The sequence below is a fragment of the Myxine glutinosa genome, chromosome 5, assembly GCF_964187855.1.
Source record: "Myxine glutinosa chromosome 5, kmMyxGlut1.1, whole genome shotgun sequence".
NCBI lineage: Eukaryota > Metazoa > Chordata > Myxini > Myxiniformes > Myxinidae > Myxine > Myxine glutinosa.
Window position 1 is genome coordinate 33,720,368 of NC_136265.1, and position 17,393 is coordinate 33,737,760.

At 40.9% G+C, this 17,393-nt stretch overlaps 1 long non-coding RNA gene across 1 annotated transcript; it reads right to left on the reverse strand.

Moving 5' to 3' along the window:
• Positions 1-4,461: 4,461 nt before the first annotated feature.
• On the reverse strand, positions 4,462-17,121 carry LOC137427733 (uncharacterized). The gene is made up of 3 exons (XR_013623456.1): positions 17,036-17,121; positions 11,224-11,534; positions 4,462-9,102 (listed from the first exon to the last, which is right to left on the reverse strand). It is a non-coding gene; the product is annotated as an uncharacterized LOC137427733 (long non-coding RNA).
• Positions 17,122-17,393: the final 272 nt, after the last annotated feature.

Genomic DNA, 17,393 nt, shown 5'->3' on the forward strand with positions numbered 1-17,393 from the left:
TCAGCTCCTGTCTGTTTGTGTGTGTGTGGTTGGTTGTTATCTCAAAATACGTGTTTCAGAAGGTGGAACGAGTCCTCCCAGGTCTCGATGTATCCACCTTCGTGTCTGTGTGTGTGTGTGTGTGTGTGTGTGTGTGTGTGTGTGTGTGTGTGTGTGTGTGTGTGTGTGTGTGTGTGTGTGTGTGTGTGTGTGTGTCCAAGTCTACATATTTTGTCCGATAGATTGGCCGATCGATGCAAAACTTGAAACATAGAAGGGACTCCCAATGAAAAATATTTTATTGATAAATCTGATGTCATAGGTCACATGGTATGGCAGCCATATTGGATTAAAGGCAAAAGTTTGGAAATCTCCGCAACCGCTCAACAAAAAAAATCATCCAAAAAAAAAAACAATCAACCGCTCAAAATATCCCGATAATTAATCAATAACGGTGCAGATAATAACAATGTATGCGACATAATACATGGGGTGCATGCGTGATACGGGTATAATAGTGCACGGCGAGATGATGCGCTCTATGGTATGACTACGAGTGTCATTGTAGTTACTAATTGCATTTTTCACCGGGTCCCTTCATTAGTAGTTCGGTTACTTTGGAGAATTTCTGAAAAATTCAAAAAAATTCCGTTCAAAAATCTTCTCAAAAACCGACAACCGGATCCACACCAAACTGGCCATGTGGCATCGTGACCAATGCATGCCCTAACATTAAGGAGCCACAGGCTCCCTCCTCGAATCCCTCATATCCACTCAAACATAATTTCCTCTCAAACTACATGATCGATATGGATCAAATATGGTACGATACATCAGAACATTAAGATCTCATGGGATTGCGCTCCCCATCCGGATATGCCCCCTTTAAGAGGCTGAAAAGGGGGGGGGGAGGGGGGGGAGGGGGCGGGGTTCACCTCAAATTCAGGTAATTTAATTTAAAATCTTCTCAGAAACCCTGGCGAAATAGCCGTCAATTGAAGGGATCCTTCAAATCGATCTCTTTTCCAATCTGACAAATTGCCAAAATTTAGGAAATTGCACTTTCAATGATATTACTGACTTTTTAGCCGCGTCGCAGACGCTGCTAATAGAGTGCCCTCTGCTGTTGTTGTTGTTCTTCTTGTTCTTCTTCTTCTTCTTGTTCTTGTTCTTGCAGAGAAGACAAAACCTCAAAGCTCCACCCATTCTGGGACCCATAGCTCCACCCATTGTGGGAGAGGCTTCATATAAACAAATATCCACCATTTTATTAACTCGCATAGCTTTGAGGCCTGTTTTGTAGGCCCGTGGTGTCTTCCTCTCTCACACAGTTTTATTTCAAATAAAATTCGATATATCATTTCATTTTTCACAGTCGCTAACATAGTTTTAGACTCGGTTGAAAAAAAACGGGAAGAAAATCCGATGAAAGTTGCCCTTTATAGAACGAAATGAATTCTCAAAGGCCTGTAACTTCAAGTCCATTGAGATATATTTTGTTTAAATCGCGGCATGGTCAGTCATACACCGCCCAAAATAACAGACGGGAAAATGCCGAGATATATTAAAAATTCGTCGCCACACACGGGAAATTGCCGAGATATATTTTCACTTTGCACAAAAATAACATCAAGTAATCGAATCAATAGGAATGTCCTGTGCCTATAACATCGACGTTATAGGCACAGCTGCATCTAGGCATTGTGTAACATCGACGCGGCTTTTGTTTTAATTTAAACTTTTTGTACTTGTTTAAGTTAAAGTTCATGAAGGGTTTTTTATTTTTTGTTTATCTACTTATCAAGTCAAGGCTCAGAAACAGAGCAATATTCAGACTGAAATGGACAAATAAGCAATGGAGACGAACCAGGCTGCTATTTGTGAGCTGCTATTTACTCCCTCTTCTTTCTCAAATCTTGTTTTCCGCTTGCGGTTGGCCGCTCCTTGAACCACTCCTTATATTCTTGCTTTAGGCTGTTTTTTTCGGCTCGTATGTCGCCCTTTGAATTAATATAATAATACGACACACTTGTTGATTGCTCTCCGGAGAGAGATCTGCGAGGGTTTCCGCATGTAATAACGGCTTGCTTTCTCACCCCATGCACGTATTTGAAGAAATTTCTCTGTAACAGTCTGAAGGTGTTGCTGGTCCAGTCCGGTACGAGTGACCCCTACAAAGGTGCACCAGATTACCTCTCTTCTACGACATAATCGATTTTGATGAAACTTGCCCACAACCTTCATCACCCGTGATAGTAGCAATGTTTGTTCACTGCATAAAAAAATATAGGTCGAAGGTGGTCTGTGGGTGGTTTAACCCTACCCAAAATAGGTATTTGCTCGCTTATCTGAAACTACAAACACAATTTCAATGAAACTTCATCATAACCTTCATCGCCCATTGTGTACCAAAGTTTGTTCACAACATTTAAAAAAATATCAGGGCCTGAGAGGTCTGTGGGGGGTTTGAGTAACTGTTGTACCTGATTCAGTGAGCTGCAGGACCGGCGGTCCTAATTTTTAATATCTACAATACAAAGGAATCCGTTTGTCTGTCTGTGTGTCGCTACTTTTCTCTGAGATGACCAAACGGATCTACAATAAACCTTCAGAGGTTCATCAGTGAGTAACGGGGAGTGTTTTTGGCAACAAAAAAAAAAAATTTTTTAATTTTGGGGGAGGAGGGAGGGGTGCGGGGGGGTTTCACTCTCTAGTGCCTAAGTCTTTTTCGTTTTATGTCGGGGGGGGGGGGGTAGAGGAATATCTAGATCCAGGTAGGTCTGCATAGGTAGGTGCTCGACTTTCGTGATAGGGAATCTAGCTGTAATAAGTTCTATGTTTAGCCCGGATGGATGTCGGAATATGTTGTATTTTTGTCCCCACCACGAGGGGGCGCACATGCTAATTAGTACAGGGATTATGGGTAAAATTCCTTTGTTTGTCGTTCCCTCTGTGAGCAATCCAGTGTCCCTTATGGCAACGCACTCCCATAGACACTTAGATAGGCCCTTAGTGCACCACAGTAATTAAATCCCCTTCCTTACAATAAAACAAACTGGAAAGACAAGCAGGCAGCAGCTGCGTAGAACGCCACCATGAACATCGGAGCCAGGAAAGGAAGGTGGAAGGAGCGGCACACTGATTGGCCACCGACCGGTGACACCTTGGCCAATCAGTGCGAATGGCACGAACATTCTGCCAATCAGAGCGGAAGGCGCAAAAGACCAATAAGATGCGACACACGGATTGGTAGAGGGAGAGAGCTGACGTCACAGAACGAGTGACAAAACGACTGGCTCGCGGGCATTTTTGGACTCTCTCGGCGCTGGTCTCGGGAGAACTCTTGGCGCTCGGAACTCTTGGCTGGCTTCTTCTCTGGTTTTCCTTTGCGCTCGCTTCCCTGGGTTCTTCTTGGTTCTTGGTGCTTTTGGTGCTCTTGAGGCTTGGTGCTTGGAGCGAGGCTGGTGCCTGTGTGCGAGCGGGGCCTACCTGGCGGCGTGCGCTGGACTAGCGGAGCACGCGAACGAGGCGGACTGAGGCCTCCTTCCCACCAAGCACGGAGCCGCGTCCGGACGCGAACTTGGGGCCTGGATGACAGAGACAGATAAGACGCATTCACAAATACACAACGAACGTTTTATTTTATTGATTCCTCCTTTGTCCTGTTGTTAAGTCTGGTGTGGGGACGTCCCAACTTAGGATTTAGTTTCTTCCGTCGCATCCATTGTTCTCGGGCTCCGTATAATTAACCTGTTTATTTTTGTACATTTTACCCCGGATTCCCATTTGAGTTCATTTCCTCCAGGATCAGAGCTGCCGTCGGATCGCTACAGGTAAGGGCCCGCCGCTTCTTCCTCTTCCTTCTTCCTCCCGTGCTTGTATAGTAAACTCCGCCATTGATCGTCGCCTCGGAGTTAAAGCCGTTTGGTCATCCGCAAGCCCACGGTATTAACCGAGGGACTCGCGCAACAATAGCTACGTGATAGGTAATATTAAATGATTCCCGGCCCCATTCCTTAATGAGTGCAGGGAAGTGTTTTCGGCTCCCACAAACCAAAAAAAATTGATTTCTTCAAAATTCCAGCAGGATTAGAAGAAAATGTTGTTGTTTTTCTTTAGAAAATGATTAAGGGAGAGGGGTCTTTTCAAATGTGTAGCATTGCAAATTCCATTCCTCCAGTTAACACGTCATTTCGAAATCGACGAGAAATATTATACAAAATTGCAAATTTAACCCTTTGAGTACAGGATTTTTTTTGATAAAAATACTCCCGGTACGGGATTAATTTGGCATTTTTGGTACAGGAATGCAACCACGTACTGACGATCTATTTATAGGTATAGTCGATGACGTGTAGTAACGTCATCTGTACACAAAACTTTTTCGCGGATTGCGGCACTGGACGTCATCCGTACTCAAACGGTTAAATCATCAGATGCTTTCGCTATTCAGCATCAACAAATCACAAACAAAAGAAAGTTGAATATGAAGTTTATTGTTTGGACAATAGGGAGGGATAAAATAATCAACCCCAGACATTTGAAATAGTTTGCTTATTACCAACAAAAACAAAATGAGTTACTCAAAAGGGATAATTTTCATTTGATATAAAGATAAGAGACTTTAACGAATGAGCAATTAAAGCAGAAGCAATCTGCATTTATCTTAAAACAAAGAGATATGTGGTGGTGGCAAGCATAAGCAGTAGTAGTGAGGTACCTTCGTAACAAAAATGCCAAGGATTGTTACACGGCGGACAAAAGCACCATTTTTTCACCAAAGCTTTGCCAATGTGTTACAATCAAAAAGAGGATAAGCTACAAAAAAATCGGATGACAGGAAGTGTACTTTATGACATCATCATGATGTCACAATCTACTACCGAGCTGGTAGAGCAAGTAAATGTAGAAAATGAGGTTGTGAAGCATCGTGATGAGATTCCAAGTCATAAATTTGACATTTTGAGGGTCAGGGAATTGAAGAGTGATGTAATCAATGACATTTAAGCAACCATAAGCTGATTTGCTGTTGCAGTGACGTCACTATATTCTAATTTTGTTGAAAAAAAAACCAAAGAATCTTTGATTATTGACATAAGTGCTACAATGAAAGTATTTGTCGATATGACTTCTTGTTATTTTCCATATAACTAGATTGTGATCTTTAAACTCTTGCAACCGATCAAATTTAGGCCTACATGTCTTTCTTTGTTGAGTTCATGTTTACACATAATTTTAACACAGGGAAAATATACAGTTATGTGGGTGCAAGTTTTTTTTTCTTCTAATATTTTATGCGTATGAAACATAGGAACTATATAGTGATAACACAGACTATTTCATTGACTATCCCATCATTTCTTGAAGTCACTGTACAGAGGATGATAATTTTGAATCCTTTTCGGCATACTGCAATGTGTGAATTTAATACTCTGAAAATAAAGGAAATTGGGTATCTTAAGCAGAAGGGACGTTCCTAAGTAAATAATCTGTAAAAAGCTTCATCTATGGTCTTGCGCATTCATAATTATCAGAGGTTTCAGTAAAATGAACGGATTTCCTCTAAGAAATTTTTAAATATCATTCTACATCTCATGTAAAATATACCTTTGCAAGTTTACAAAATTCGACAAAACGTATTAATTTACAACATTGGAACATGTAATTGGTTTGAATATTCCACTTTTTATGCTTATGTGGACTGTTGCTATCTAATTTCAGGTCATCATGGATTGGACTGCTTGCATCATCTGCATGAAAACTACACCAGAAAGACTATGTTGTCCACAGAAAGGATTTAAGTGTAACGCCAGAGAAGTATGTGCTGCATTCCTGGCAAATGTCGAAGAGTTCAGGAAAATAAATGCATTGCCAGTTGATGTGGAATATGGAGCAGTAGGAACAGTCGGAAACTTTTGTGGAAAATAATGCCTCGTGGCATCATTCTTGTCTTCAAAAGTTCAACAACTCGCAACTCAAAAGGCAAGTAATGAAGAAAAGAAAACATGAGGCCGAGGCTCCCGAGATGCGACGGTCAAAGAGGCAGTCGGTGCTTGATGCCAAATGTGTGTGTGTGCATCTTCTGTGAAACAAGGAGTGCCCAAAATTACACAACTTCGAAACATTTGGTGCTGATCAGTCCCTCAGAAAGATGGCAACTGATATGCAGGATGAACAACTTTTATCCAAAACAAGCATTCTGAGTATTGCGCTGCAATACATGTCCCCTACCGGCAGTCTGTCGTCCAGAAAACTGTTGGGACAGCCTGCACGTATTGCACTGTGTGAATTATATAATTACCAACTCACGGTCTGAGGTAACTCGGCTAAAAATTATCCGATTTGCACCAAATAAAGTTTATGAATGGTTGCACAGACCCCTACTTCTCACTAAAAGGGGGAAAATAATGTAAATCGGAGATAAATAAGCCCGCAAGGTCGCTCCGTGGAGCAGCCTGCACGTATTGCACTATGTGTTAATTATATAATTACCAACTCACGGTCTGAGGTAACTCGGCTAAAAATTATCTGATTTGCACCAAATAAAGTTTATGAATGGTTGCACAGACCCCCTACTTCTCACTAAAAGGGGAAAAAGAATGTAAATCGGAGTTAAAATAAGCCCGCAAGGTCGCTCCGTGGAGCAGCCTGCACGTATTGCACTGTGTGTTAATTATATAATTACCACCTCACGGTCTGAGGTAACTCGGCTAAAAATTATCCAATTTGCACCAAATAAAGTTTATGAATGGTTGCACAGACCCCTACTTCTCACTAAAAGTGGAAACAGAATGTAAATTGGAGTTAAAACAAGGAATATTAACAGCTTTGACTTACCGCACTCCAAATTATAGTCCGGAAAACTGTTGGGGAAATTACCAAAGTTCAAAGTGCCATAACTTTGTCAAAAATGATCGAAACGTCGTGAAGTTCGAACTTGATTTGTAACTTATCATGAGGAAACCACGTACCAAGTTTGAAATCATTAGCATTATGAGTTTAGAAAGAAAGTCCGGAAAACTGTTCTTTGCGTGACGGGGGGACAGACGGGGGGACGGAGTGCAAACCTATAGTCCCCTCCGGTGTACACCGGGAGGGGACTAATAACAGGGGGTGATTTCATTGCCCTACAAGCCAAATACCACCTTAACTGTTTGACGCAATATAGAAACAGAAATCGGGCTCATCGCCGTAAAGGTGTTTCCTCAAACACGGAAAGAGAACGAGCAGATGCCAGAGCGTTTGTGGAGTTGGTGTCTTATGTTGAGTTTGCCATTGAGGATGGGACATACCTCTTCAAGTTATCTGGCCTTCAGGATCTGTATGAACGTCGTCTTCAAAATCTTGGGCAGGATGTCTCAATCAACAAGAGTCGTTTGAAAAGCAGACTTCTTGAACACTTTGCTGACACAGGTGTGCAAGAGCAGACAGATGGCAAGAACATTGTTCTTGTGTTTCCAGAGGGAATGCAACAAATGCTCAAAGATGGTTTGATCGAGCACGACTATGAATCAGAAGCTCTCCTTTTTGCAAAAGTCGCAAAAATATGCCGAGAGAAATATTCAGAGAAACGCACTTCGAGTTTTCTGGCAGTTTCCCCCCGAAGTGCCAGAAAATGCTTCCCAGCCTCACACTCCTTTCATCAATGATCCTGTATGGACCACACCTGAAGAGCGATGTTGATGACACTCAGGCCAGTCAAACAATGGCTCAGTTATACCTGCACAATTCGAAGAAAAGATGCAAGAAAGGGGCCACTCCCAAAAACTGCAGTCTCCAGAGCGAGAGCCTCCACTTCCTGTCTACATTGGATTGAATATTCACACACTGACGAGGAACAGAATAATTGTTGACCAACTTGCTAAACTGGGGTTGAGCATCTCCTACAACCGGGTCCTGCAGCTGGAGAATAAATTGGCATCTGCAATGTGTGACCGGTTCACCGCTGATCAAATTGTGTGCCCATCTATTCTCAGGAATGGACTCTTCACTGTCTGTGCACTGGATAACATTGACCATAATCCGTCGTCCACTACAGCCAAAGGATCTTTTCATGGAAGTGGTCTACCCTGCACAGAACTTTGCAGTTGCAACTGTCAGAAATAATTTGCTTGCATCGACAGCTCATCACTGACACTAAGCTATCACTGTCACTGTGTTTTTGTGAGGTAATAATGACATAAGACATCGTTATTTTTTTACATCTCAATGGAATCATTGATCACAACAGGGGAGAGGAGCGCGACTATGATGTATATACATATATTTAATTCAATGTTTAATTTTGAACCATCTATCCTTTTATTCAACTGGCAGATGATGTAATGATGACGTCATAAAACGTAATAGCTCAGTCTAAATAAAAAAAGTGCGGCTGCGTTAACTTCTGTGACCCAATAACCATAGCCTTATGAACTAAAGACTCTCCATATGTCAGCGTTGACTAACCAATCCAATTTGTGTGTAATATGAGCTTATTTTTAGTTGATGTCATAATGACATCATAAATCTTTTAAAGATAGTCTAAGAACAATATTGGCAACTGCATTGAATTCCTTCACCTCAGAAACATATATTTTAAGGTTAAAATACGCTCCACGGTTTACTCCTAATTAATTAAACGATTTTTAAAATATATAATTGTGTAATAATTAGCTGATGACGTCATAATGACGTCATATATTGCCCTTCCCATTATCCAATTTTTTGTAGCTCACTTTTTTTCTAAAAGGTATACCATGGAGATGCTTTGGTGAAAAAATGGTACTTTTGTCCACCGTGTAACGATATTTTCACGAAGGTACCTCACCATAGGGCATTGGTCAACCACAAACTTCTACAATCCTCTTTCCTTCATTATTTACCAAACCAGTAGGGATCAGGAGTAGTGACATGAAAGCCTGAGTAGGGATCAGGAATAGGGACATTAAAGCCTGAGTAGGGGTATTGACTATACACTGTGCTAACCGCATGTGCCGCAGCTGATACTAAGACACCGACAATAATTATTGCGATGAGCAAAATGAGAATGGAAATGACCGTGGCAGCGATGTTCAGAGCTCTGGCTGTCGATGCGTGCTCGGCGGCTCCGACCGGGTCATTCATTTGACGTCTGTCACGGGACTGATGGAACAAGATGGAGTGGAAAGAAAAAAACAATGCATCATGGAAACAAGACGAGCCTCGACTATAGTTCTTACATGAGCCTCGACTTAGTATACAAAAAAATACCAAAAAATAATAAAAAAAATAAAAAAGTTTTAAAAAAGTTTCAAACTTTCATGAAAAAACAAGCATTAAACGTTCTACTTATGATCATCCATCACAGCCTTCGTATAAATCTTCCAGCATCCGATCTTGTTTCAGGATCACATCTCACTTCAAGTGAGAGACTTTTATCAATAATAAAATCTATTCAGTAAATGTTTGATTGCACTATTTTGGAATTTGTGAAGAAATGTTAAGTCATGGAAGAGCCATTGACAGGCAGGTGAACGTGGACAAATGAGGTCGTGAAGTAGCGTTGTATAGATGTCGGAATGCAAAATGAACAAAATGGCTGATCGTTATGTGGAAGAATAAGAGAAACCACCAAAGCAAGTTTTTATTGACTGACAAGGCCAAATGAAACAAGCAAAAGCACAAAGTAAAAGGATGGTCAAACTGATATTTTTTAGTAGAAGTAGAACAGATTTCACAAATGGTGACCAAGAACCCAATAACCACACTGACAGAACTACAGAATTCCTTGGCTGAGAAGTGAGAAGCTGCTGGAAGGACAACAGTCTCTGCAGCTCTTCACAAATCTCGGCTTTATTGGAGAGTGGCCAGACGGAAGCCATTCCTGAGAAAAAGGCACATGACAGCACACCTGGAGTTTGCAAAAAGGTACGTGAAAGATTTTGAGAGCACGAGGCAAAATATTCTGTGGTCTGATGAGCCGAAAATTGAACTCTTTGCCCTGAATGCAAAGTGCTACATCTGGCGGAAACTGAGCACAGCTCATCACCCATCTAACGCCATCCCGATAATGAAGCATGGTGGTGGCAGCATCATGCTATGAGGATGCTTTTCAACGGCAGGGACTGAGAGAATCCTTGAGCAGAACCCGCTTGAGCAGGAAGACCTTAGACTGCGGTGAAGATTTACGTTACAACAGGACAATGACTCCGAGCATGCAGCACAGGACAACTTTGAGGAATACTAAAGTTACTCCACATGATGATAAAATGTCCCCAAGTGATGGAGAACACATGCTCGCCAAGCTGCTTAAATACTCAAGCAAGCACTCCAACAAAAAGTTGATGAGGAACGGCTGGCTTGGAAAGCGATAGAAATTTGATTGCTTTTGTTGCTTTAAATCGCAAAAATGTTCGGTGGATGATGTTCAGTAGTTCGGTAAAAATGTCCGACACACCAATCCCCACTTCTTTAATACCGGTAGTTTGAAATAGACGCAATCTGGGTCGGTCATGAGGAGCGAATTTTAAAAACAGATGGTTCAAATATTCGGGTTTCCTATAAGTATCGCAGGTTCCAGTACTGGAGAGTAACACCCTCTCCTATGGAGGTATGAATTCAGTTAAAAATTCAGTTTTATTACTCCCGCGATGGAGTAATGCATTCGATCGTGTCCGTCCGTGTGTGTGTGTGTGTGTGTGTGTTCGTATGTTCGTGTGTTCGTGTGTTTGTGAACAAGATATCTGGAAAAGTTCTGAACGGATTTGGATGAAAGTTGGTGGGATGATTGCCCTTGGGATAAGGAAGAATTGATTAGTTTTTGGTGAAGCTCAGGATATTATTCTGGCTCCAGGAATTTTTTGGGGAAATTTTTTTGGGAAAGAATTTTTCTGTTTTACTGCATTAAAGCTTTTATTCTTATTCCTAAATGATGTTTTTCTCCTCTAATTCCGAGATATATCAAAATAAATTCTCTGACAGTTAGGGCTTACTTTCTTTTTCATTTATTATTTTGGGGAGAGGGGATGTTAAACAAAACGTATTATTCCAACTAAACCCACGGCGGGAGTATGCGCTCTACAGAGTGGCGTTCTAATTTTTATCTGTATCAAAGACATATTGTTTTTGTCAAGCTTTCCTGTTCTTCGACGCCTGCCATGAAGATAGGGTACAGGTTAATGAGGTTAAGGGTGTCATGTGATCTATCCTTCCTGTATGAATCAGTGATGGCCAGTACAGGGAAAAATACATCGTTATTGCAGGAGTTCTACCTATCAATCTTACCCTGATGGAATACACCGTGGCCACATAACCAAGGCAGAATCCATTGAGAAAGACAAAGTTGAAGAGAGACCATGCAAGGTAGTCTGTGGGAGTCTTCATGCCAGGGGTCGGTGCAGAATTTTGTGAAATATTCACAGAGGTGTTCACAAAGCCAGTTTGTGGTCCCTGGGGGTGCACGAAGGCTTGTGGGGCGTTGGTGTATGGTCCCTGGGGGTGCACGAAGGCTTGTGGGTCGTTGGTGTATGGTCCCTGGGGGTGCACGAAGGCTTGTGGGTCGTTGGTGTATGGTCCCTGTGGTTGCATTTTCATTTCTGAATGGAAAGAGGCGAGAGATTTAAAAATTATCAAACATGCAACCTTTTAAAAAGTAACAGATAAACCCCATGGTTTGTCTTACACTAGCAAAGTACCCACCCTACGGCAATCTTGGTCCAAGCGTGTAACACATTCCTCTGACACATACATTTATTGGGCGGTGTATAGGCAACTGACAGCTGCCTCAATTGCATCCAAAAAAAATATCTAATCTTGGTTCCGTTCATGAAGCAAAACCATGCCGTCTGCTAACAATTCAAAACACGTCACTGGACTGGGAAACATGGGGAGTGGAATACTGTGTTGTAAATGTTGGGCACTTGTAATACCCTCTCCCACCTGGAGGTGGCGCGACACGACACACATTTGGAGTACCGTATTAGGATAGATAATTGAGGAGTATGAGGATAGAAGAACGATGAGGATGATATCACCTGGAAAGAGACGGTGTGGCAGACCGAAAAGGAGATTGAGTGATTGTGTAGAGGCGGACATGAGGTAGAAAGGTGTAAATACAGAGGAGGTATAGGAGTGACCCAAATGGTGGAGCACGGCGAGTGTTCGCGATACCGCTTGGAGTGCACCAATAACACTGTTTAAGAAAATTAAGGCGACTTTATAGGTTTTTTCACTTGTCGAATTGAAAAATAAGAAACTGAGTAAATGAAACTCGTTTTTTCTCATCCTTATTTTCTGTCCGTGGCTGCTCACCCATGATGTCATGAAGTGAAGATTGTATTTATTTAATACTAAATTAAGTCACCTGACAGGCAAATCCTGTTCAAATATCAAGTCAATTGGATGACTATTGATGATTTTAGAAATCAGACAAAGTTGTTGACCTTTGGACGATGTTGACCCTTTGACCTCAAAATCAATAGCCTTGTTGCTATTTCTTGAAGTTTTGTGAAGATCGGTTTAAAATTGTGACTTGTAGGTGATTGACAAACAGACAAACAAAGCATTGAAAGAGCAGAGGGGGTTTCAAAGTATAAACTTCCGCCAGGCTGAACAGTTTACGTTTTGTATCCCACTGATGGGCCGGATCTGGATTCAGACCTGAACCAAAATCTAATCGGCTTGTTCTTGTCACTATACCAACTCATCCACCAGGTTTTGTCATATTCTGTCCACAACTTCTTGAAATATCATGTGACATATCGTTTTTGGCCCTATCTTTCAATGCTGAAGAATCACTTGAATTTTTTTTTTCTCCTATCTGGATCCATATTCAGATCTTCACCAAAATCGAATCGATTCGTCCGTGTCACGTACACAACCTGTTCACCAAGTTTCGTCCAAATCCGTCCAGAGCTTTTTGAGATATCCTGCTATATTACATCGGTTTCAGCGCTGTGGTTGCAATGGTGAAGAATTACTTTAAAATTGTCAGATTCAGATCCGGATCTTCACCAAAATTTAATCACTTCTTCCGGGTCACATGCTCAACCTCTCCACCAAATTTAGTCCAAATCCGTCCAGAGCTTTTTGAGATATCCTGTTCCCAGCCCCCAATAATGCAGCATGATCTTTTCTACCCTCGTAAATCCACCCCAAATCCACCTCCTTCAAAAACCGTTAACTTCCCTGAAATCCGCAGTAGTGTCCATCTTGTTTATCCAGTGTACCAACCCCAGCCCACTCCCTTCCACAGATCTCCTGATGTCCCTGTTCTCTACTGTTGTTGTGCTTCCCTCTCTTTTCCCTTCTTGTCTCCCACTGCCTTTATGATATGTTCCATGCGTTAGATGGAGTCGTCACTGTTTGGAGGACGGTGCAACACACTGAAATAAGAGGTGGGAGCAGAGGAAAAGTCGTTACCAAAGGTACTCCTGGGGATTGGGAGGTGTAATATCAGTACACAGCCAGTGAGAAATTGAGTTGTTGATGTAAAGTGCATCTCTGTCGCCTGGGTGGGGTTCAATCCTATCAAATGGGAGGAGATAATAGTTGTTGGAGAGACAATAAGGAGTCAGGGATGTGCTGTGGGAGGAAGAATTATGTTAAACAGATGGTCCATGAAGGAGTCTGTTAAACTTTGTGGCCTGGATTGAGAGATCTGTCAAGTTGGAGAGGAGGCTTCGGATGTCTGGGTCCACGCAGTGAGGGATAGGGGAAGAGGTTCTTTCCTGGGAAAACCACATTTCCAAACTGGCCTTCAAAGCCAGTCGCCGACGAGGCATCCTCCGTCGTGCGAAGTCCTTCCTTGGCACACCTGAGCTCCTCACCACATACAAGGCTTTCCTCCGCAGCTCAATGGAATACTGCTCTCCCCTCTGGGCCGGTGCTCCTGCCTCACATCCAGCTCGGTTTCACGCTGTTGAAACCAAAGCTTTCAGAATCATTGGAATCTCCACGATGAAGTTGATTCTGAGGGTCTTTCACTCACTCACCGCAAGCAGTTTGGTGGTCTTACTGTCTTCTACCGACTCCTCTCCGGCCTTGCTCCCCCAGCTCTCTCTGTGCTCTGTCCCCCAAATATTCCTGCAGGTCGCACAAGATCTGCCAGCAACCCTCTTATCGTGAAACTGCCAAAATCAAGGCTCTCTGCTCACCTTCACTCTTTCATTCCTCTTTTCTCCCGCCTCTGGAACAAACTCCCCCACTCCCTTCAATCCCACTCCTCCCTCCAGGTCTTGTAAACAGCTGTTCACCACCATCTCTTATCTTCCCCTATCCAAAACCATGATCTTTTCTACCCCCGTTAATTCACCCAAGATCCACTTTTTTGAAATACCGACTTCTTTCCTGGAAGTCCTAGCTGTGTCCACTTGTTTTTTTTATCTCTCCAATAGCATCAATTTTCACCTGAAAAACTGTCAATTTTCATTAGATTGACTTGAAATTTAAATAACGTTTGCAAAGTGCCTCACTGAATTGGGAAACCACCTACTTTTAAGGTCAAAGGTCAACTCAAGGTCAAACTTCCAAATCATCAATTTTAATCTGAAAAATCCTCAATTTTCATCTGATTGATTTGAAATTTTAAGAGAATTTGCATTTCGGGTCAATGAATCCAACCACCAATTATTCTTGAGGTCATCATAGGCCAACAACTTATTTTAGGGATTTTGCGAGTATCATGCTATGCACGACAAATTTCTTGTTTTTTTTGTCCAGGCGATATCTCAGCCATCTTATCTCATTAGCATATCTCATTAGTGAGCTCATTAGTGAGCATGTGCTTTGGCAAAAATGCTTTTTATTTTTTGATTAATCGATTAATTGATTAATTACTTAATTATTATCGATTTATTAAGTGCTTTATTTCATTTTAACAAGCCAATTCGATTTTGGTTCAGGTCCGAATCCAGATTCAGCCTATTAGTGGGATAGAAACAATAAACTGTTCAGCATGGCAAAGGTATGTGTTCTACCAAGTGCCATTCTAGTTAATTTACTGATTTGTTGATTAATCGATTAATTATTTAATTATTCAAATGATCACCTAACTTTTTTTTTTTTTTAGTTACAGATTTGGATGAAACAGTGGTGGTTTAGGTATTGTATTTGTTTTAATTATTTTATGATTATTATTCATTTATTTTCATTATTAATCACTAATTAATTTTCTTGAACTTGAACATTATTATTATCCACATTAAAATCAACCAACAGTTTGATTACAATGTCATTCAAAAAAAAAGTAAAAAATGATTGGATAATAGGAACCAGAAAATAGCATAAGATGCTAATCAGATATGGTCCCTTAACATTTAAACATTTCATTTAAAATTATTAATTTAAACATTTAAATTTAATGTTTAAATATTTTAAATTTAAATAAATTTAAAAAATTTAATATTTAAAATTTTAACATGGCTGGTTTGATTTATTAACATAGTTAATCTCACATTAAATACTCTGTAAGAGTTTTACGGACGCAGTGTTGCGAGTTATTCTTTCTCATATGTAACGGCAATTCATCCCAAAAATTAGTACCTGTGTATGATATTTAAAAATTCCCAAAAGATGTGCGACATTTTAGTAAATACGATATATATATATATATATATACACATAGCAAGATATCTCAAAATTTGTGGACGGATTTGGACGAAACCTGGTGGACAGGTTTTTGGGTTTGACAAGGACGAACTGATTCAATTTTGGTGAAGATCCCAATACGATAGTCTTTTAAAAACATTTTAAAGTGATTATTCACCACTGAAAGGGCGAAAACGATATATATAGCAAGATATCTCAAAAAGTTATGTACGGATTCAAACAAGACTTGGTGGACGTGTTGGGTGTGTGACAAGGACGAATTGATTCGATCTTGGTGAAGATCCCGATGTGAGAATTATTTTAATTTTTTTGAATGATTCCTCACCATTCAGAGTGATATGACCAAAACCGATATATCGCACGATATTGAAACAAAGTTGAAGATGGTTTATGACAAAAGTAGGTGGATGAGTTGGTTAGGCATGAATAAGTCGCCGATTAGATTCTGGGTCAGGTGCATCCGATGCTTAACCCCCTTCCATGTCCATAGAATACAGTTCAACATCGGAGAATGTTACTGGGTGAGAACAGCACAGAAGGTCCAGAACTCGGGTGACACTTCGTTAAGCTGGATATTACGTGCTGGTTACAATACACATCTGTGATGTTGCAATATGACCAAGAGTTGTACTTTTAACGCTTTGATGTATTTGATGTAAAAACATGCATGTTACTGTACATATAAACTTGCGTGGCGTGGTGTGTCTATCCCAGATGGAAATCTTAGAAGGTATGTCCAGATGGAAAGGCTGCGTTGCTCAAAACAACAGCCACACCCTGAGCACGGCCAGCTGCTCCCTGCTTTGCCTACCTTTTATAGCAACACACCTGCTTGGTTTTGTTTGAAGCGCGTTGCACAGCTCATCGACTCCAGACATTGACGAATCGGGGCATTTGGGGCATTGCAGGTATTACTGAACACCTTCAAATGAGCTTTCCACTCTTAAAAATTGCCAAGGTAGCAAATATTTTCAAACAACATTTGCTCGTTTTTAAAACTCTTACAGAATGGGAAACAAACCCCTGCAGGTATCAGCAGGTACACCTGGCAAACTCAGACAATAATTCTAGAATATATTCATAAAAAACCAAAATGGTTTCTGGAAAGACATTTGTGACAATTCATTCCGTTTCCCAGGTAAGAATATCAACTGAACACATTATAAAGTTCTTGCTTGTAATTGAATATTTACAAACGATATTTGTAAGCTTTCTACACCTACAACTGTAATAAACAGGTGTGCGCATCTCACTCACTAAACGAATTTCAAACTCGTTCGTATTTTTTTTTTTTTTTTTCACGTTCACGAATTCACAAACTCGTTCACGAATTCACAATGATGTCAACATCGAGCATTTCATTGTCTTTCATTCCATCAAAAAGAAGTTTAAATTCGGAAAATCGTTACTCTTGGAATTTCAGATAAAGACTAATTAAATAATTAAATAGCAGAACAAAGGAAGAGAACAAACACAGGTGAAAACATACTTTCGGATGAAACAAGAAGGAAACTTTTTTCTTCCTTAAAATCTGCGATGTGATGACTCTTGCACTCCTCACTCTCCCCAAACGTGTGTGGATCGTAATATAGTGTGTAAATCGTGTGTGTTCCGCCCACACTCATAACATGTTCCTCGTCACTTCTGATCATAACCACCGATTCATCCGGCCCCTCCCTTTCAATACCTGTGTGAAAAAGGAACATACTGTAACGATTTTGAGAAGTGTGTAACGAATTTGAGAAGTGTAACAATTTTGGAGGAAGTGTAACGAATGTGAAAACGTTACAATGTGAACGTTACAAAAGTATGGTAACACCCTGGTAATCTAAATAATGGTCGCAGCC